Below are 21,579 nucleotides of genomic sequence, written 5' to 3'. Positions count from 1 at the left end.
GTCCAGCGGTTAGGTAACCGCTTTCCCACCTGGGAGTTAAAATTTCCACCAATAAGCCTGATCCCATCCTGACTTGACACAGCTGTACATGTATTTTATTTTAATTTGTTCTCGGAATGTGAGTGATACATGGGAAGACAGTATTTATTGCTCAATCATGATTGCCCTGCGAAGGTGGTGGTGGGGCATATCTATGGACAGCTGCAGTTGTTGTGCCAATGGTGTCTCCACAATGGATATAAATTCTAGTGATAATGAATGAATGCTTATATGTGTCCAGGTTCAAATTATGGTGTGTGAGTTGGAGGAGAACTTGGGAGTTGACAATGTTCCAACAACATTGCTACTTGTCCTTTTCAGTGGTAGAGATTGCAGAAGAAGAAGGTGCCAGCATGGATGTTATCCAGGTCCTGCTTTAGCTGCCATGGGGCCGTTTCATTAGCTCCTTTCTCAATTGTTTTGATAAACACTGTGGAACTGTCAGTGAACAGCTTCACTCCTGACCTTATGACGCAGGATAGGTCATTAATGAAGCAGTTGAATATGGTTGGGCCGAGGACGCTTCCCTGACTAACTCCTGCAGTGATGTCCTGGACTTTGACAGTCACAACCATCGTCCTTTGTATCAAGTATAACTCTAGCCACTCCAGTTTTGCGAGTCCTCCAGTCAAACACTGCCTCAATGTCGAGGGCAGCTGCTCTCACTTCTCCACTGACATTCAGCTTTAGTGATCACATCTATTGGATAGCAATCAAGAGTGGGGACTGGGGATCCTTTGCTGATGTTTTTTCTTACTTAAGTGAGGGGTGCGGATGCCAACTCTAGCACTCACTACTGAGACTATTGCTGAGATCAGAACACTAGGAATCAAACTTGGGATCTTCCTGCTCTGTATGCCTCCATACTCAACATCATGTGATGCATCTACTCAATGAGCCACCAAGGTGCTTAGGTAACTTTAAAATGTGTGGGGCCTGAAATTCAGTATCACTGGAAAGCTGGTCTCCCCCCACCTTTTTGGGGCCATTGGTGCCAAAATTTTGTTTGTGGCTGGGCCACCCATATTCAGCTTCAAAAGTGGAAAAATGTGTTTGAGCACTAATGAACCCATCCAAAGTGGAATTTTCAGTGGTTTGGTTGTCTTAATTTGAGCGTTATGACCACTGAGAAATTCAACATGCAGGTAAGGGTTTCTTACGAGCCAGCTGCTCCCTGGTCTTTTTAAAGGTCAGAGTTTGCAGCAAGGCCCTGGGGGGGGGGGGAAGGAGGTTGGAAGGATGGCTGGTGTAAGAGATGCAAGGAGAGCCAACAGGTTCACTGATATGGACGGTGTGGATTACAGAAGAATAGTGTTTCCTGACTTGCGGAGACCTGGCAGACGGCCAGTACATAATGCATGAAGGGGAGGTGTCAGGCATCTTCATATATGTGAGGACGCATCCTCCCAGGAGGGTGCAGGCCATTCTGCACCCGGCCCTTTCAGGGTGGCAATGGGTCGACGCCTCCTAGCTCTGGGGCAACAGGGATCCTCCTCCTGCGCCTCCTCCTCCTCCTCATCAGGTGGTACTGCTGGCTCGACCTCCAGCTGCTGTCCCCTCATGATGGCCAAGTTGTGCAGCATACAGCAGACGATGATGATTATGGAGACCTGTTGAGGAGCGTACTGCAAGGTGCCACCAGAGCAGTCCAGGCATCAGAACCTCTGCTTAAGGATGCCTAGGCACTGCTCGATGATGCACCTGGTGGCACAATGAGCATCATTGTATGGATGCTCTGGCACTGGCCTGGGGTTCTGCAGTGGAATGAGCAGCCAAGTGGACAGGGGATATCCCCTGTCCCCAAACAGTCAACCGCAATCCAGATTCGGGCCGGTAAAGACAGCGGGCACACTGGTATGGCGCAGGATGAATGAATCATGGCTGCTGCCTCACTTGCCCGCTGCCTGTCTGCACGGTACTGACGGCGATGCCTTCTCCTGTGTACCGCCCTGCTTCTGACCAGGTGTCGCCCTCCAAACACTCCTTCCACCCACAGGGTAAACCCTGCCAAGCAGGACTCTGCAGCTCACAGGCCTCCACTAAAAAGTCAGACCGGAAAGTTGTACAAAAGTTTGTGTAAACCTCTGAGCAGCACTCAGCAGGTTTAAGGGAGCCAAAACAATTAATAAAACTATTTCAAAAGCAATATATTGCAGATGATGCATTAGGAAATAAAAACAATAATTAATAAAACTATATGAAAAGCTAAATACTGCAGAAGATGGAATCTGAAATAAAACACTAAAATTAATAAAACTATTTCCCTACCAAACGGACCCGATCGTGGCAAAACTCCAGCAGTGTTGCATTCGTGCACCGACTGGAAAACCTCATGGCAGCACTGCCGGGGAAAATCCTACCTGTTCATTGCTGAATTTTGCTGTCCTGGCCGTACTTCAGCAGCCCGCACGCTGCTGAGCTCACTGCAGAAAATCTTCCTTTACTTCAGCTGCACCCCACCATTTCCGGAGGAAGTGCGCATCATTCAAATCCCCCCCCCCCCCCCCCACCTGAATATGGCTCGGGGAGGGACAAACACCCGATTGTGGCGCTGATCAATTTTTTTGATCGGCCGCCTAGACCCCGGAGTAGCCGTCCCTTCGGGGATGATGAATTTCAGCCCCGTAGTTTGCTTTGATAACATCTATTGATGTGTTGGATCAAAGATTGAATTTCTGAGTTCACACTTTAAAAATAGTCAGGTTATACAATGCACTTTTATTGTTCTGTCTTCTCTACAATAAGTGACACACAGTCTTGGTGCTGGCTGTGACAATGACAGGACAGTTATGTTGAAGTTATATAAGCCCACTCAGGGCATGACAATCAAAGAATATATGATAATATATAGCCCATTGATTCCTTAAAGACAAAAGTGGCAGTGTTTCAAGACAGGCAGTTTAAATTTAACACCTTTTTACAGGGGGGTGGTGAATATATGAAACAGATGAACAACAATGGTCTCTTTTGGTTCTGTACATTCCTGTGTTCCTAGTGGCAGCCCCAGAGCAGTGTGAACTCTTAAATAAACAGGGATATGCATTGATCTTGTACGATACCAAATAGTCCTTTGAATACCTCCCACTGTTTGCTGAACTGTGGTCAGCTTATGTTTCATCCCTTCAGATGGAAGCAGGAAGTTGCAAAGGAATTAAGTGAGTGGGCAAAAATATGGCAGATGGAGTTTAATGTGGGCAAGTGTGAGGTCATCCATTTTGGACCGAAGAAAGATAATTCTGAGTATTTTCTAAATGGTGAGTAATTAGGAACTGTAGAGGGGCAAAGAGATTTGGGAGTCCAAATACACAAGTCATTAAAAGCTAGTAGACAGGTACAAAAAGCAATCAAAAATGCCAATGAAATGTCGGCCTTTATCTTAAGGGTGCTGGATTACAAAAGGGAGGAAGTTATGCTCGATCAGTTTATTCTTGGGCATCGCACCGGAGGAAGAATATATTGGCCTTGGAGGGGTTGCAACCAATGTTCTCCCAAATTAATTTTTTTACTAGCACGGTCCCTTTGACGGGCTGTGCAGCCCATTCAAAATGTCGTGTATGCGCAAAATCTTTCATTCAAAAGCCGGGGGAGGTGGGGTCGGGGGCCTGGAGAAGCTTGAGGGATCAGGGCAGGAGAATATCAGGAGGAGGGGGGGGGGGGGGTCACTGTTGCCATGGAATCATATCCCAGCATAAACCACCATCCGCTTTGGATTTGAGAAAGAGAAATCAAAATAAATTCATCATAGGGAGAGACTAGGAGCTGTGGAGGAGCAAAGGGATTTGGGTGTCCATGTACACAAGTCACTAAATGCTCGTACACAGGTACAAAATAAAGTCAAAAAGGCCAATAGAATGTTGGAATACAAAAGTGAGTTAGTGATACTTCAGTTGTACAGATCCTTAGTCAAAACTCATCTGGAGTACTGGATTCAGTTTTGGGCACTGGACCTCAAGAAAGATATATTGGCCTTGGAGGTGGTATAATGCACCATCAACATGGAGAGGTCATCAGCGGCAGGTCGGGGCCATAAAAGGAACGGCGAGCGGCGGCCCCGTGGGCTATGTGGCGGCCATGACTACTTCAAGGTACAGCGCGAGCTGGTGCAGGAGAGCGATGGCAGCGAAGAGTGACAGCAGCAAGGTCCAGGCCGGAGATTGGAGTGTGGGCAAGTACAGCAGGAGTGGCGAGATCGGGGCGAAAGAGCTGTGGAAGACTGTGGAGGGATGTGATTGGGGCCCAGGGGAGGCGTGAGTTCGGGGTCAGAGGCCCAGGGGCAGCACAGACCAGCCCACACTGTGATATGTGTGTGCACTAGTTCCGTGCAGCAGAGCAGGTCTCCAGTTGTCTTGGGTAATCCTTGCCACTGGACCAAGACTTAGCTCTGTCAAGCTCGTGTGGTGGCTGGTGTACAACAGCCACCACACATTAAAATAATCCACGCACAGGCATCTTCCACCCTTGAGGATGTAGTTTGGGTTCTTCATTTGAAACACCTGTGAACTCATCCTTTTTTGGCGTGGAAGCAAGTCATCCTCGTTTCGAGGGATCGCCTATGATGATGATGATGGGTATAGTGCAGAGTCGCCAGAATGATACCCTAAGGGCTTAAAATGGTTAAATTATAACGACAAGTTGAATAAATTTGGTGCGTATTTGTTTGAGTTTAGAAGATTGAGGGGTGAGCTATTCAAGGTGTTTAAAACGAAAAAGGGATTCGATGGGATAGATTGAGAGAAACGATTTCACCTAGTGGGGTGGGGCAGGGTGGAGTGTATAAGCTGTGATACACAAGGTATCGCAATTGTGTGGGACAGGCTTGATGGACCAGATGGTCGTTACCTGTCCATCATTTTACATATGTTTTCGTATGTTCATAATCCAGAACAAAGGAGCATAACAGCAAAACTTAGGGATACGATATTTTTAAAATAAAGGATAAGAAGAGAAAAGGAAAAGATAGACATTAATTTATATGGTGCCTTTCACAACCTCAGGACATCCCAAAGCTCTTTCCAGCCAATGAAGTGTAGTCACTGTTGTAATATAGGGAACTGCAGCAGCCAATTTGCACACAGCAAGGTCCTGCAAACAGCAATGTGATAATAACCAGATAATCTGGTTTAGTGATGTTGGTTGAAGGGTGATGGAAATCTGTAACTCTCTCCCTCAAAAGGCTGGGCCAATTGAAATTTTCAAGATGGAGAGCGACAGATTTTTGTTAGGCAAGAGTATTAAGGCATATGGAACAAAGGAGGGTAAATGGAGTTGAGGTGCAGCTCAGCCATGATCTAACTGAATGGCTGAGCAGGTTCGAGAGATTGAATGGCCTACTCCTGTGTTCGATATTTCTCTGAAAATGAAAAAAAAATCAAGTCCCCCTAACTAATGAGAGCCATGACAAATATCAAGATTTTAAAGAGTTAAATTTAAAACTAATTTTAATACAGGATTTCCTGATGCAACTGGATTTCCTTACACTGACACAAGTAATAAAGTGAAATGTTGATTGTTTTATTTGACAGATCCTGACTTACATAATTAGTTCAATGCCATAAGGTGGAGTTTCCACTTTAGGCGTTTTAAGAAGTGTTTTTTGCTCGCGTTTCCATTTCAAACTCACAAATCATCGAATGTAAAATGTGCCACGAACCAGCGCAATTGGGCAGCAATTTAAAACATAATTTAGAAATAAATTCTGCTTTAAAACATATTTCTTGATATATTTAAGAGTGGTAACTTGGTGCAGTTTGATTAATACATTAATACAGCTGAAAATGGGTTATCACAAAAAATAAGCATTTTTAATCACAGTGTCAATCCACCACCTGTGAGTAACCTGATTTTAAATGACTGAAAATGACTTAAAAAATATACAGAACCATTTGCTGGTTATATTGCAATACAGTAGTCAGTTTCTTAGTAAATTAAAAAAACATCACATCCCAAAGCTTTAAAAGTGTGCCTATTCGTGTCATTGTGCACAAAAGAACCAACGAGCCTCCTCGAAGGCCTGCAAACGAGCACAATTAGCGGAAACTCCCAATGGTGATTAATTCATTCTGGGGGCATGGCACGTTTTGTGGGCGGGGCCGGCTTCCAACACGATGTTTTTAAACTAACGCAAAAGATTGCAGAAACTCGATTTGTGCTGAACGTAATGTATGTTTAAATTTTTGTGATCTTTTACCGATTTTGGGTGAATTGCACCGAAAGAAACAGTGCAACCGAGTAGAGACTCTACCCCCTTAACTTTAATAGATCCCAATCCCAGCTGCCATTTATTTATGAAAAGAGAACATTATATCAGCGATCCCATTGTTACAAATAACAATTTTAAAAATATATGAACTTTCACATGTTGCAAAAAATTACTTCCTGCTGTTTCAAGGCTGAACTAAAAACACTTTTGCATGAGGATTTTCTTCCCATTCAGGTTGCAGGAATGGTAAGAGTGCACAAGCACTGTTCACAATCATCAGAAATCATTATCTGGATTGCCATGACATTTCAAACACAAATAGCTACATTTCAGAATGCCATCCTTCTCCAATCTCAGCTTTGCAGCATGTCAAGATTTGACCTGAAGGCTTTGTGAAGATGTTCGGTGAGTTAAAGAGATGATGAGATACAATAACAGAAAATAAATGAACGAATGGACAGAAGGGCAGACAAAGCCACAGATGAAAATTAGATTTTCATTCTATAGATTGGAGTCCAAATTGTGCTTCAGTACAAACCAGGCTTGGATCTGCAGAGGGAATGTACATCACTGAGAAGCAAAAATAACTCATTTTGGATTTGGATGCTGAAATAACCAAATACCCATATTTGAATACAGTTTAGGTTTTCTCCTGTCCTCTCCTGAAGGTGCTGGGTGCTTTCACAGGAACTGGCTGCACTCTGCTATCTTGTCCAAGTGGCCATTTTTCATCTATGAGCCTTGCAGTGAAATTGCTCAATCAAGGGAGGTAACATTTTTCCATTCAACTTTGTATCTTATATATTTCTTCACGGTCCCCTCTCATTTGCCTCCTTCAATTGGTGAAATTGTCATATGGTCAGACCCAAGTTACTTACAAAAAGATGCATCGAGGAGAATTTTAATACACAAAAATGGGTGGGTTGGGAGCAGGTGGGGGAGGGAGGGGGTGAAAATTTCAAAATTCTGTATCCCGACCTACCTACTTCAGGGCTTTACAGAAATGGGGCAAGGGGTGGGCAGCTAACCCACTCCCAGGAGGTGGGTTGGCAGTTTAAATATTTTAATTAATCAGAGGCTGGTTTAACCTGCTTTGCAGGTTTAACTCTGGCTGGCTGGGTTTCCCAAGCCTCGGAAAACCTGGCAGCTGAAGCATGCTGAGGACAGCTTCGGGGAGAAGGTCAATGCTTTCACAGCACTGCTTGTGGGTCAGGAGGAGCAAGTGTGCTTCTCCTCCCTCCTGCCCCCCTCCCACCACCACCGGCCACCCAATCCTACCCCATCAGAACCCCCCCCCCACACCACATACAAAGACCCCCGGGGTCGGGGATCGGATGCTCCCTGGGATCAGGGATTGGAATCCCCCAGGATTGGGGATTGGGGATTTGACCCTTCCCTCCCCCCGTCCCCAGGATTGGGTATTGGGGATCTGACCCCTCCCCCCCCCCTCCCCAAGATCAGGGATCGGAACCCCTCACAGGATTGAGGATCGGACCTACCTGATCCTGCCCGGAGTCCGGAGTGCTCGACGCCCAACTGGAAGCCAAGCCTATCAATGAGGCTGACCTCCAGGTGGCGAACCGGTCAGGGTCAAAAGACATACACTATGGAGTTAAAACTCCACAGCATATAGGGAAAAGCTCCACCACCCCCACACAAGCCCACCCAGGCCATAGCTATTGATTATTTATCTCTGTGTACAAAGTTAAAGAGGAACAATTTTTCTGAACTGTTGTGACGAACCATTGTCGACCTGAAATGTGAAACCTTTATCAATATTACTTTGTAACCTGATGCAAAAAGATGCAGGAGTCTAGCTTTATTTATCATCCAACCTTGGCTACAGAGAGAGGTTTCTATGAGTTCCTTAGCTCAAAATGGTGGCAATTCAGTACATTCCTACAAACACTGACTTTGTCCTAATTTAAAGATAGAAATTTGGGAATAACACTCTATGGTTCTTAGGAATACAAAGAAATCACAGATTTCCATGGACACGGAATATGATCCAGAATTTTACTTCTGGCCATGTTACCAGCACCTCAAGATGTATCGACCTGCTTATTCTCAAGCATAAATCTGCAACTTGATATGGAGGTGCCATAAGCTAGCAAATTACATAGAATCATAGAATGATACAGCACAAAAGAAGGCCATTGTGCCTGTGCTGGATCTCGTCAAGAGCTAGCCAATTAGTCCCACTCACCTGCCCTTTCCCAAAAGCCTTGCAAAATTTTCCCCTTCAAGTATTTATCCACTTCCCTTTTGAAAGTTATTATTGCATTTGCTTCCAGCACCCTTTCAAGCAGTGCATTCCAGATCATTACAAGTCAGTACATAAAAAAATAATCTTAATCTCACCTCTGGTTCTTTTGCCAATTACCTTAATTACATTAATTTAATATTAAAATTAAAGGATTATATAGCACACAATACACTGTAATCCCAAACCCAACAGTTTTTTCATTAGCAGCTTGGAAGAATATCTGCCATCTGTTCCATTTTCCATCACCACAATTCCCACACCCAAAGTCAATATTGACCGAGCACCATTCTCCTTTTAAACAAACCTTATCTTTAATACTACTGTCCAGACTTGCTCTGCGTCAATTCTGATGATTTAATGAAGGGTATGTTGCAACCTAGGTCCAATAGTTACATCAATATTTGCAATTAATATGAAATACAAATACACAATATAATGTCTACTTGCAAGTTTTTTTACCAGGACCCTTTAATTAGAAATACCCATTCAAGCAATCATGGTACAGGTACGACATTAATGGGAGGAAGAGATATTGGGATAGAAATTGGACCTGGTTGCGCCAGATTTACGGGCACAAAATGGACGGAACAAGGCTCAATTTCAGGGATCAACGTCCTGCACCCCCAGGATACCTGAAAAATTACCAACCCAAAATGTAGTCAGCCCATTTTTCATGCATTTCCACAGGTGCTAGAGCCTTACATATTTAATTGAAAGGTCTAAAACCTGTTTTAGGCCCTGCCTGGCAAAAATTGCCTTAGGACGAGTGGAGCAGGAGCCAGGATTTAGGGGCTGTCACTACTGCTAACAGAAGCGTTCCTATGGTACCAGGAGGAGCAGGAGCAGGGGTGCTCCCTCCCGCCCTGACTCCCCAATATCCTGATTGCCTCCAAACCACCATTACACTTCATTCCGAGACTTACCTTGAAGCTGCTGCCAGCAAGGCAAGCAGCCCAAAATTCACCTTCTTCAAACGGGCGAATCGTCAGTGGCTACTCATCCAGAAAGTGTTAATGAGGCCCACGGCCCAATTTTGGGCTGGGCTCGGGCCTCCCAATTGGGGTGTAGGCTTCATATGCCAAGTCTTTTTCCGTTTCCTTTCCCATTATATAGAAAACGAGGAAAAAAAGGGCAACAATTTGCATTATATGATTTATTGATGCAGGACTCAGAATGTCGCAGATTGGCATGAGCGATCACACTTAGCAAAGCCAAAGAAAGCTAGCCACCTAATGCTGGGTTCTTCAGACCTACAGACTGCACTTTACCAGCACTTTCCATTCTGCAACGTTCCCTGACCAAACAACAATTAAACACTGTTGGAGTTGAACCTGTGTGTACTTGACAACAATTGGACTTTGTGCGGTTAAAGAGCCACAGAGCCAGCTTGGCAGTAGAATGCAATAAGGACTCGAGCGGCACGTCATCTAAATTACTGTAAGCAACACTGCGGCACATCTACTAGCAAATATTAAAGTTGTGAAACGTATTCAAAGGGCTTCAGGTATCACACTTTGTAATGAGAAGTATTGAAAAAGCCAGCTATCTCCTGATAGTTTATTCTGACCTCTAATTGACCTCAGAATCTGCAAAAAAGCAATTAGCTTCTAACTGGCCTCCAAAAGGCATAGTAATTAGATTCTGAGCCCATAAAAGGGCACACCGTTTACACACAATTATACTTCAGCAGCAGACAGATACATTGTGTGTTGCACAATAAAATTATGCTTTCCTTATAAACAGGATATCCTCCAAATCACTGAGTGTAACACCACAGGATAACAATTAATATTATAAAAATCTCAAACAAAATTGATTTTGGTGACTGTAATTAGTATAAGGGAGGCTATCTAGCTGCCCACACAATCATGTATTCCACCGAAAATGATGTACATTATCGACTACAGTATTAATCTTTCCTAACACAAGCATTTGCCATTCAGTGCTCATGGTATTATCGGAACAAGCCCACACAGCCTCAGAGGATGCTCAGGAGCAAGGAGTTAATTAGAATACAGCGTACTTCGAGCTGGTGCTGAGCCAAATGGCTGCTTGCCAGGTCTTGGTTCAATTCTCAGCCAGAAGCTACAGCAAGGGAGCTGACATAATGAGATGTATAAGCTAACATGAAGCAACACACTTGATGAAACAGCTCCAGTAATAGGCTTTGTGGGTACTTGAGTTGATAGGCTGGATTAAGTGGCAATGAGTTGATGCTGTATTGGCAGCACTAAGTGTTTTACTACATTACAACAGCAGTTAGACCCTAGAGGAGCAGAAGTCAAATTGTTCACTCAAATGTGGATGGTTCTGGAGAGAGCAAAATATCCACAGGAGAAAATGCTTCACCTCAGGATCCAGTTATCCTCATTACTGTATCATTTGTCCCTAAATATTTTTGCTTGCTGCCCGACTTAGTTCTTTACTGTCAATTCTAATTGCAAAATTACAAACCATATGTTATAAATCATGGATGGAAATTATAGTCTCCTGCTCCCTGTAGCCTTGTTCACTCATTCATTGTTGCCTGGGTAGTTAATTCTCAGAAAGTCACTTCTATGTATGATTCGGGCATTCTGTTCAAAAAGTGACTTGTAACATTTACTCCCTATTAGGTTATCTTTCCTTTTGTTACCCAGGTAATAATCGTCTCCCTCAGTGGGGTAAAGGAAAGATTAGCCAATACCATATAGGTCTGAGCTCAGCTCTCAGCACAATCAAGCGTCATTTTTTTCAGCAAGTTAGAAAGTTACACCTTATAGCTATCACTTAAAGATCCCCCTTTCCCCACCTCCCACTGCAATTTCAATCAGTTTCTTTCACAATTGAGAATAAAGGGCAAAATGTTCATTTCCACCCTCGCCCCAGTGCTATCTCTTGCTTCCCTGAGGATAGTAACTCACGTTCAGAAAATGTTTCATGGCTGTTGGCACCCTTCCAGCACTTTACCCAAGTGATTATTCTTTTAGTGTGAGCCTAGAAGGTGTCGACAGGCTGCTCAATAGTAGGGTGCATCACCAATTAATTTGATCCCGCCCTCTTCCAATTTTCACACATGCACATATACACCTCCAGAAGTCAATGGATGTCAATACAACATGAGAATCTTGGCTGATTTTTCCCTCTTTCTAGTGGAGCATAGGCACAGGAATAGGCCATTCAGCCCCTTGAGCCTGTCCCGTGTTCCAATTAGAACATGACTGATCTGTATCTTAACTCCATCAACCCGCCTTGGTTCTGTAACCTTAATACCCTTGCCGAACAAAAATCCATCAACCTCAGTTTGGAAATTTTCAATTGACCGAGTTTCAACAGCTTCAATTGGAGAATTTGAGTTCCAGGTTTCCACTAGCCTCTGTGTGAAGAAGTGTTTCCTGACATCACCCCTGAATGGCCACGCTCTAATTTTAAGGTTATGGCCCTTTGTTCGGGACCCCCGCGGACGTTCTGGAAAATTGGAGCACCCCTATCAGAACACAGGCTGAAATGAACAATCCAAGGACACAAAGGTGGGGTTGTTCATGAGGACTATGAATATACATCATCTGAATTTGGCAAAAAAAAATCAATTCAACTCACAATAGATTGAGTCAATGTTCCCTCTAAGCTGCGCAGCCTAATGGAAGAGGTCCCGCGCAGGCCCTTTACAGGCGTTTACACTGTAAATACTGCGCTTAAGCAGAAATTTAAAGGAACTGCGCATTTAAAGAAATAGGCCACGCAGAACAAAGCGCAGCTTACAGAGAATATTGGATACAGTCACAGAATTTTACAGCACAGAAGGTGCCCATTCAGTCGATTGTGCCAGTGCTGGTTCTTTAAAAGAGTTGTCAACTTAGTCCCGTTTCCCTGACCTTTCCCCATACTTGTTTATATTTTTCGTTTTCTAATATGCTTCCACAAAACAGTTCTTTTTTTCATCTCAAATCGGCCCTGCCCATTTTTAAGCTAATTGTTATACATGTTATGCGTTTATATAATCTTTTACTAATTCTCTTTATGCTATCTGTCAGTCTTTCTTCATACCATCTCTTATCCTTTCTAATCTCCTTTTTTGCTTACACTTTGCTCATTTGTCAGCTTGATTCAATTTGGTTCACTCTTGCCTTGAGTGCGAAGATTGTGGGTTCATAAGTGCATAATCTGGGTTGACACTTCACAGAGGGCGTGCTGTCATTTGGCTCAGGCTTTGGCCGAGAAATTCCATAAACAACGCCTCGCCTCCAATATGGCGGGCAGGAAGAGCACGCTCATTATGAGCTGAAAGTGCACCACCTGCCATTATGGTGCACGCAAACAAAATAGGAGTCATGGGGCCATGCCTGAAACAGGTGTTAGGCACTTTGCAAATGCAAATATGGCCTATCACCTGTTTGAGGCCCCCTTCTGCAATATTAGCTTGCCCTGAAACAGCTTGGGCCAGCATCATTCAGGAAAACCATGTCCTTGAAGGGATCTCTGTAGGCTAGCACCAAAAAGATAAGTTTGTTCAAAATACTTACCTGAATGAGGAGCCAGGAGAAGCACGACTGCAGATTAAAACTACGCGTCGCTGCCGGCCACCATATGCTCCCCCACCCCTCCAATCACGATCGTTACCTCCCCTTTCATCCACCCTCCTAATACCCTTAATTAACGCTGCCACTCTCACTCTCGCCAATCGCCACCGCTACCCTCCAATCACTGCTGCCACCCTCCCTCCTGGCCACCACTGACGAGTGTGCTCTTCTTCAAATAGTACCATGGGATCTTTTATGTTCAGCTGAACAGGTAGACAGACTATTGATTTAATATCTCATGCAGAAGTCAGCATGTTCGACACTGCTGTCTGTCAGAGTAGATTATGTGTTCAAATCCTGTCGTGAGGTGTGAACCTTCAATCTTCTTACTCAAAGGTTAGAGTGGTACCACTAGGTGAAAAAGTATAACACATTAGCATAAGATAGCATGAACTGAGCTGGGATGGATCCAAAAGGATTCCATTGTATTCTGGGTCTATTTCTGATTTGTGAAAGTGTTGAATACCCAATGATCAGCACTTAGACCAGCCTCTGATCCTTGAGGAGTGACACCAGTAAATGCACATCCTGTGGAGAATAATGGTCACTTGGGAGACATTACTCGGCAGTAATCTTATCTTTGAGATAAGATATTATGAGCTGCAACAGCATCTATCGTCTCATTCTGAAATACGTTGACTGCCTTATCGACACTCCAAAGTATATTCTATTTTTGCATTATGTACAATGAAGCTGCTGTGGTGATGAAGCTTTATTCTTTATTTTCCCTGGAACAGGCATTATGGTGGACAGTAATGGCCATGGTAGTTCAACTCACTGAAGCATGTCATTGCCCACAGTGAAGGATTAAGAATTGCGCGTTTATCAAGATATAATCAACAAATGATCACCAGGAGATAACATAAACATTAATGACACAAGTAAATCCGTATTATTAATGACGTGGCTGGTAGAGTATTACAAGTTCTGCTGGTAATAAGATATTTCAGTTTTCAAGATTCTAAAGGCACTGGCAAGATCTAGGTAAACTGCACACTGTTATGAAGGGATTGAATATCAAGAACTGCATCTTAAAAATGAGGCAAATAGGAATCAGAAGGAAGTTGGGTGAAAGGGGCAATATACTTGTGGAAGAGCAGTAAATAAAGCATGATGAATGGCTTCAAGAGATGGCTCCCTCATGGCTCAGATAATAAAGACTGTGTGTAACTAATCGACACTGACCAGAAGGTTCCGGGCCCATTCCCAATACTGAGTAAGTTGATCTCAGGCAAGTTGACTATAGGAGTGTAAAATTAGTCAAGGTTTCCGCTCCTGATTGCTGTTCAGTAATCCCTGCTGCAAAGTGTCATGTCATTGTGTGGCCATTGGCTGGGGACAAGATGAGACTCAACTGTGATGCACCCACAGTTGAATACTCTGCCAACTCTCACTGTCTAGGCTCACATATAAAACATGCCCGCTTGAACAAGGTACAAGTGAATGATCAGGACTCATGAAACTGTATCTCAGTGAGAGTCAACACCTTGTGGAGGAGTCCAAAACTTGAGGCCACAAATACAGGTTGAACCTCCCTTATCCGGAACTCCCTTATCTGGAACCACCCCTCGTCCGGAACTATTCCCGGCCACTGGGTGGCGCATGCACAGAACTCCGACATGTACAAATTGAAGTCCTTCCTCGCTGCCGACTCCCGCAATCGCTGGCCTGACCCCGCGATCCACTACCACCTCCCCCCACCCCCACCACAAGATCTCTCTGCCGCACTCCCAGCCCCAAGCCAGCCAGCCCCAATATCCCCTTGCTCAGTACCTGTACAATCCAATTTAATGTGACCACCCCTCGTCCAGAAAAATTCCTTATCCAGAGCAGATCAAGTCCCAAGGGTTCTGGATAAATGAGGTTCAGCCTGTATAAGAAAATCATTCGTAAGTCCAATAGGGAATTCAGATGTGGCTGGAATGTGGAATTCGCTACCATAAAGAGTCGTTGAGGTGAATAATATAGATGCATTTAAGGGAACGGTAGATAAGGACACGAAGGAGAAAGGGACAGATGGTTTTGCTGATAGGGTTAAATGAGGAGAGGTGGAGGAGGCTCATGTGAAGCGTAAACACTGGCATACACCAGTTGGGTCGAATAGCCTGTTTCTGCAAATTCTACGTAATTCTACCTTCAGAAGAATAAATCAATAGACTAATTCAGGAGTCTATTGGATATGTTTCTGTGAAACATCAGAGGTAAGAATCATTGCATCAGTTTATGAATTGAAAGTATTCTGTTTTTTTTATTATTCGTTCATGGAATGTGACAATATCCAGCAACAAAACAGCTATACTTGCTAGTTTAGTTTCAAGGAAAATGTTTTCAATCTGCTTTCTTGACAGAATTCTCATTTGTAAATTAAAATGCATCAGTATGGAGCCGTCTGAATAACAAGCACAAGTAGCAATCATCATTTATACACAGCACGATAAGCCAGCCATAGTCTTTGTTTATAAAACAAGCGGAATACACCTGCCGCAAAGCTGGATAAATAATTCATTATTTAATAACCTGCTGAGACCTTATACCCTACCTGTTCCTGGATCACATCGCTTAGAAAGCAGGGTTCAGGCTGTTAATTAACTAATAAAACAGATCAGGTTCCTCTCCTCACACTACAGCACAAATCCAATTCAATTGGATGCAGCTGCCGACAAGGAGGTTTTCGTTGATCTCCCCCGATGCTGCTCACGAACAAAGATATTCACCAACATTTTAAAATATTTTTAAATGAATGTCAAAAATAATCTGGTATTATTCCAACTTTTTGTATTTAGTTTGTTCCCCATGATCAATTTATTTTTAAAATGTCTTCTTTCTTTACTACTTGGCTTGAAATCCCCAGTTTACATTTGTACTCAAAGTAATTATCCTACTTGAGGAATACTTCCTTCCGCTTTGACATATATCAACTTGTACAACATTACATTTATCTTTGTATGTAATACTGCACACAGCAATTGGTTAGCTTTAAATACTTAACCAGCAAGAAATATGAATATTGGCACTGACCGATAAATTGACAGTCATAATGCACAGAGATTCAACTAAGCAACAAATTTCATTATAAAGATTTATGCAGCCGATGAGTAATTTAGCCTGAGCGCTCTCTCTCTCTCTAATTGGATCTGTTGTTGTTAATGTAAATTGGGATAAATCTGAGCCTGACCCAATATGTAGAAAGACCATTTGTACTTTAATTTACCCACTCACCCCATCTCACCTCCACACCTCACATGACGGGCCAGGTGGAACTGTTTAGTGACTGGATTGTATCTGTTAGGACCAGGGGTAATACAAGGACAGTGGGAAAATATCCTTCTACAATCTGGAAAGGTCTTACATTCAATACCGGATTCAATTTTCACTGCACCTTCAAACACATTGGCACTGAAGTTCCTCAGGATTCGATCCCTGTAGTTACTCCACTCGCTGTTTTTAAATAATTAGGGGGAGGTTTAGAGGAGATATGAGGGGAAATTTCTTCATCCAGAGAGTGGTGGGAGCCTGGAACTCACTGCTTGAAAGGGTGGTAGAGGCAGGAACCCTCACCACATTTAAAAGATACTTGGATGTGCACTTAAAGTGCCATAACCTGCAGGGCTACGGACCAAGAGCTGGAAAGTGGGATTAGGCTGGATAGTTCTTGGTCAGCCGACATGGACACGATGGGCCGAAATTGCCTCCTTCCGTGCTGTAAATCTCTATGATTCTATGATATGCCATAAAGCACTGACCCCACTGGAGTTTGCAGGGGTCAGTGCAAACACGAGTGGGAAAGCAGGTGCAAGTGCCACTCTCTGGTATCCGCACGCCCCGTGTTGCTGCTGGAAGCTCTGGTGCCTGCGCACTGGCAGCAATTTGATTTGCTGTTAAAAAAAAATGTTTTTGTCAGGCCGCTTGCTTGTTTGGAACATGGGTGGCTGTGGATTCCACCCTGCCTCAGTTGCAACAGCGGAACAGGGCAATCAGCATTTTAGCCAAGGGGTGTGAGCAAGTTATTGAACCATGACAGTATCCCTGCAGAGCCAAATCTTCATCTCACCTGATGGGTGCACAAACACAAACACACACTTTAAAACAGAAGTCAATAGGCCATAAATTGCGGTTGGAGGCTTCCCGTGGGCGGATTCCTCCGAACAAAATTTTTTTAACGAAAGTACCTGGAGGTCCCGGAGGAACGAACACTTTGGCTCCGAGGCCTAGTTGCGCAGCCCAGTGTAGAGGCCCACGCATCCCAGGAGCGTAAGCGCTTCCTGGGATCACGTAATAAAGTAATAGAAATTAAATTAAATTCAATGTTTTATTAAAAAAATTATTTTTGGGAATTTAAAAAAATAATGTTTTAATAGCGTTAAACATAAATTTATCTTCATGGGCAGGGTTTTTAATATAAAAAGAAGTAATAAAATTGATTTTTTTCTCTATCTTTTAAAACCCTTTGGCTGGTAAAAGCAGGCCTTACTCCTGGAGTTTGAAGGACATTCGCTGGGCAAGAGTTGGGCAAACAGACCAAATCTCCACCTGCGAAGGCCACTCTCCCGTGGAGGCACCCGATCTGTCAAAAGAAATTTTGACAGATCGCAAGTGCCGGGTTTAGGTGCATGGGATTCGCGTGCCTAAACCCGGGACTTGCGGAGCCTCTTTGGGCGCGGTGCACATCACACGCGTCTGGAGAGGCCCCAATTTACAGCCCATTGTGTAAGGATCGGTTGCTGGAGCCTTTATGTTTCCTTCGCTAGCCCAGAAGGGCTGAGGCCAATTACAGCACCACCACTACCTCAGCACTGACGATGGATTGAACTTGCGACCCTCCTGGGTTGTTTGCCTAATTCAAAACCCTCCGCAAAGCAATCTCTATTAAACAACATAGGAGGAATCTCACTCGTGTATCAATGATCTGAGGACAGATAGTCTTCATGATTACTATTCTTAATATATTACTCTTCGATCAGTTTCTACTTCTTAGTTTTTCCTTTTCAGCTTCAAAAGAAAATCTGTCTTCAGGCCCAAAAAATCTGGAGAATTCGTCACTGCTGTGAACATGTCAAATGAGTCAATAGATTGTCACCTGATCGTGCATTAGAGCATCTCATTAAAACATTCTCAATTCTGATTTTTCACAAGTACGTTTGAGCCCACGGCATTAGGCTAATCTTACCACTCCAATTAATATCGGAAAGTGGTCAAGTGGAAAATTGTTCCATGACACAGTACACTGGAACAGAGTCTTCTCAGTTGCCAAGTAAAAAAACTTGTCTCAAAAACAACTGTTTTCCAACAGATTGACAGGACTTCTCGTAAAGTCCGGAATTACCGATATAAACATGAATGAACTATGTGTTCACCTCCCACTGTTTATTGTAAGGAGATGGTTTGTATTGTGTGTCTGATGATTGGACTTCCAGTGGGCTGTTTCTAAGATGGTGTTTCCTTTCTCGTGGAATTGGGATATTTTGGCTTTCACTTTATTTAGTTGTCAGATATGTTGCACCCAGGAGGATGCTTATGTTTTGGGCCAGTTTTACTACAGTTTTTCCAGCAGTATGGTGCAGCTTCCTATTTCCACCAAAGCTGAAACAATGAGGAACCAAGTATAAATAGCGGCCTTCTAGAAAACAGAACTGTCTCACCAGCTCTTTCTTCATATTTAAAAGTCTCACAGCCACTCAGATGGCACTCGACATAGCTCTAGACTAGTTAAGCACTCTAGACTGTTGAGGGGAAAGAATCAACCAGAGCTTCAACTTACGATCACTATCCTGTGACCCTTTGATGGCCAGTGATGGGGCTAATTTTCCTCAATGGGTTGCCCATTGGGCACCTAACAGGTGCTGCATCTGTCATAACAGAGAAGCTTGCAATTTTTCTGTTTGCATTGCCTGGGTACACTCCTGGATTGTTCTTGCACCTGAACATTGAGGAACAAACGGAAGTGCAGCCAGAAAGCTAAGGTGCTTCAGATCATCGTCGGGACAAGGATGAGGGGTGTTTGTAAAAGAGTGTCCTACCTGCCTGCCTAATCTTTGTCCTACACTTGGGGCCCCTGCAGGCACTTCAGTTTGGGCAGGCCCCTGTACCAGGTATCTTCAGGCACCACAATGATGGGTTACCCAACAGTCACTGCCTAGGAAAATGAAACATAGAGCCAAGAAGATCTCCTCCCGCCTCATTATAAAGTAAATGCTGGGCCTCTGCCTCTCTTTCCTCTTTACTGCGCCTGGGGAACGTGCATGTCTGCACCTTGGGTGAGACTAATGTCTGGGGCAGTGAAGCCCCAGACACTCTGGCCGAGTTTTTGCTCTTTATGCCAGTGTTCCAGCAGAGTGGGACTTCCGCCTGTCGCTCCGACACCACCACAACCCCAAACAATTTTTCCCGAGTTCGGGTTCATTACTTGTGCATGGTGGGCTCAGGGAGGGATTCTCGTCACCGAGAGGGGGCCTGTCAGTGACATGAAGGAAACCCTGGTGGTACTGCCGCAACATCCCTGTGAACGACGGAGCTTAAAGAAGCAGGAGTTGCAGTCTTGTCGATCTTGGTAAGGACCAAGGCCTTCACAGCTAAGGGAGTGAAGGTTAGAATGGAGGGAGTAGAGGCCTCTATTCGGAACTCTTCCTCCTCTGCAGCACTTATGCATATCACCACTACCCTGGACCTACCGCCACCTTCCACCAGACAGTCCCTGGGTGTGGTGATAATAGGGCTGACAGAAGGGAAATGGGATAGCAGGCTGTGCGTCATGGCCCCCCCACCCCCCTTCCAGCCAACATCTACATTGGGAAAGCGAGAAAGGGGCGGCCAGTGGTGATCCTGGCAGGGGCAGGAATTGAAGAGTGCAGTGGGGAGGCAGTCACATTTTCCTGACTCTTCCACCGCTATTGCTTTCAATATTGGGCACAGCGCAGCACAATGGAGGAAAATTTTGCCTTATTGTCTCGAGCCACAAATAAAGGGCAGTTGTGTTATTCTTTCATGAGAGGTGGGCATCACTGGCAAGGCCGGCATTTATTGCCCATCCCTAATTGCCCTTGAGAAGGTGGTGGTGAGCTGCCTTTTTGAACTGCTGCAATCCTTGTGGTGAAGGTACTCTCACAGTGTTTTTTTTTTAAATTCGTAGCCAATCGTTCCAATTCTTTGTCAAATCACAAACGCCAGAGGTCACCTTGGGCCCATTCAAGGATCACTCTGCGCCAATGCTCTTAGCCAAAAGGCCTAGAGCCACTGCACCGTTCCTGGAAGTACTGCAATACCAGGTTCGTGCCATGGAGGTGGATGGGTCAGGTCCCCCACACACCTCCGTGGAGGTGGATGGGTCAAGCCACCCCACCCACCTCCTATTTCCAAAAAAGCAAGCATATACCTTCCTGATCCAGGGAGAACCACCTTGGGGTTATGGTGGTTACTCCCCTGTCAGGTCAGTTACGCATGATCTTAGCCAAAAGGCCGAGAAGCGACTCTCACAGTGTTGCTAGGGAGGGAGATCTAGGAGCCGCCTTCTTGAACCGCAAAGGTCAGTTAAGAGTCAACCACATTGCTGTGGGTCTGGAGTCACATATAGGCCACACCAGGTAAGGATGGCAAATTTCCTTCCCTAAAGGACAATAGGGAACCAGAGGGTTTTTACAACAATCCAATAGTTACACGGTCACCATTACTGATACTAGCTTTTTATTCCAGATTTATTTAATTAACCGAATTTAAATTCCCCAGTTGCATGGTGGGATTTGAACTCACGTCTCCGGATTATTAGTCCAAGGCTCTGGATTACTAGTCCAGTAACATAACCACTTTGTTACTGTACCTCATAAATTGAGAGAGGTGATACGATTCAATTTTTAAAAAACCTTTCAAGTTCCACGTCAGTTCCCATGACTGTACCTTGTCTCTGATGATTAAACAGCTCTATTTTTTGTAGCCTGTCTGTGCAGGTAGCAGTGGACATGGGCTAACAAAGTGCTAAACATTTTCATTAAAATAGTGGACAAAGGGATTTCTCGTGAACATGTTAATGTAATTTCAATCCAAATGATGGTAAACTCGGCATATCTACCCCTTTAAAATATGCCACTTCACACTGCTTCAGTAACTTTCATTATTTCAAATCTACAATCGTATTCATTAGATCCACAGCAATAATCTCCTTTATCCCAACTTGCGAAAGGTGTCATCCAGACGACAGGAAGTGTTAGCCTAGCACACAGCACTTTCCATTTTTAAACCGTTACTAGCCACTGCTGCTTGCATTCTTTCTTGCTTAAGAATTGGAATCTAACAAGTTTACAATTTGTAATGAGAGTTACAGTTTGAGATAGCTGTGGCAATGCATGACCAACATGCGGAAACACTATCAGAAGCGAGATATGTAATGAAGTTTTTTTTTCGCTTTGCATGCAATCTTGCTACATTTTGTTTTTCCGTGCTCCTGTCTGTATGTGTTAGAAAAGAAAAAACACACGGCATGCATCATAAAGTAGAGGGCTTGAGCGGGTGAAGTCAACCGAGCTGTG

The 21,579-nt window shown here is 44.1% G+C and overlaps 1 protein-coding gene and 1 pseudogene across 1 annotated transcript in view; both read right to left on the bottom strand.

Annotated features, from left to right (window-relative positions):
• Nucleotides 1-21,579, bottom strand: part of LOC139230593 (AT-rich interactive domain-containing protein 3A-like) — a 584,081-nt gene that overhangs the window by 305,470 nt on the left and 257,032 nt on the right. The window lies entirely within an intron of this gene.
• LOC139252062 (U2 spliceosomal RNA) lies at nt 20,289-20,527 on the bottom strand (annotated as a pseudogene).

The sequence above is a fragment of the Pristiophorus japonicus genome, chromosome 2 (genome assembly GCF_044704955.1).
Source record: "Pristiophorus japonicus isolate sPriJap1 chromosome 2, sPriJap1.hap1, whole genome shotgun sequence".
In the NCBI taxonomy this organism is placed as follows: domain Eukaryota; kingdom Metazoa; phylum Chordata; class Chondrichthyes; family Pristiophoridae; genus Pristiophorus; species Pristiophorus japonicus.
This window is presented reverse-complemented; position numbering and strand designations above follow the sequence as displayed.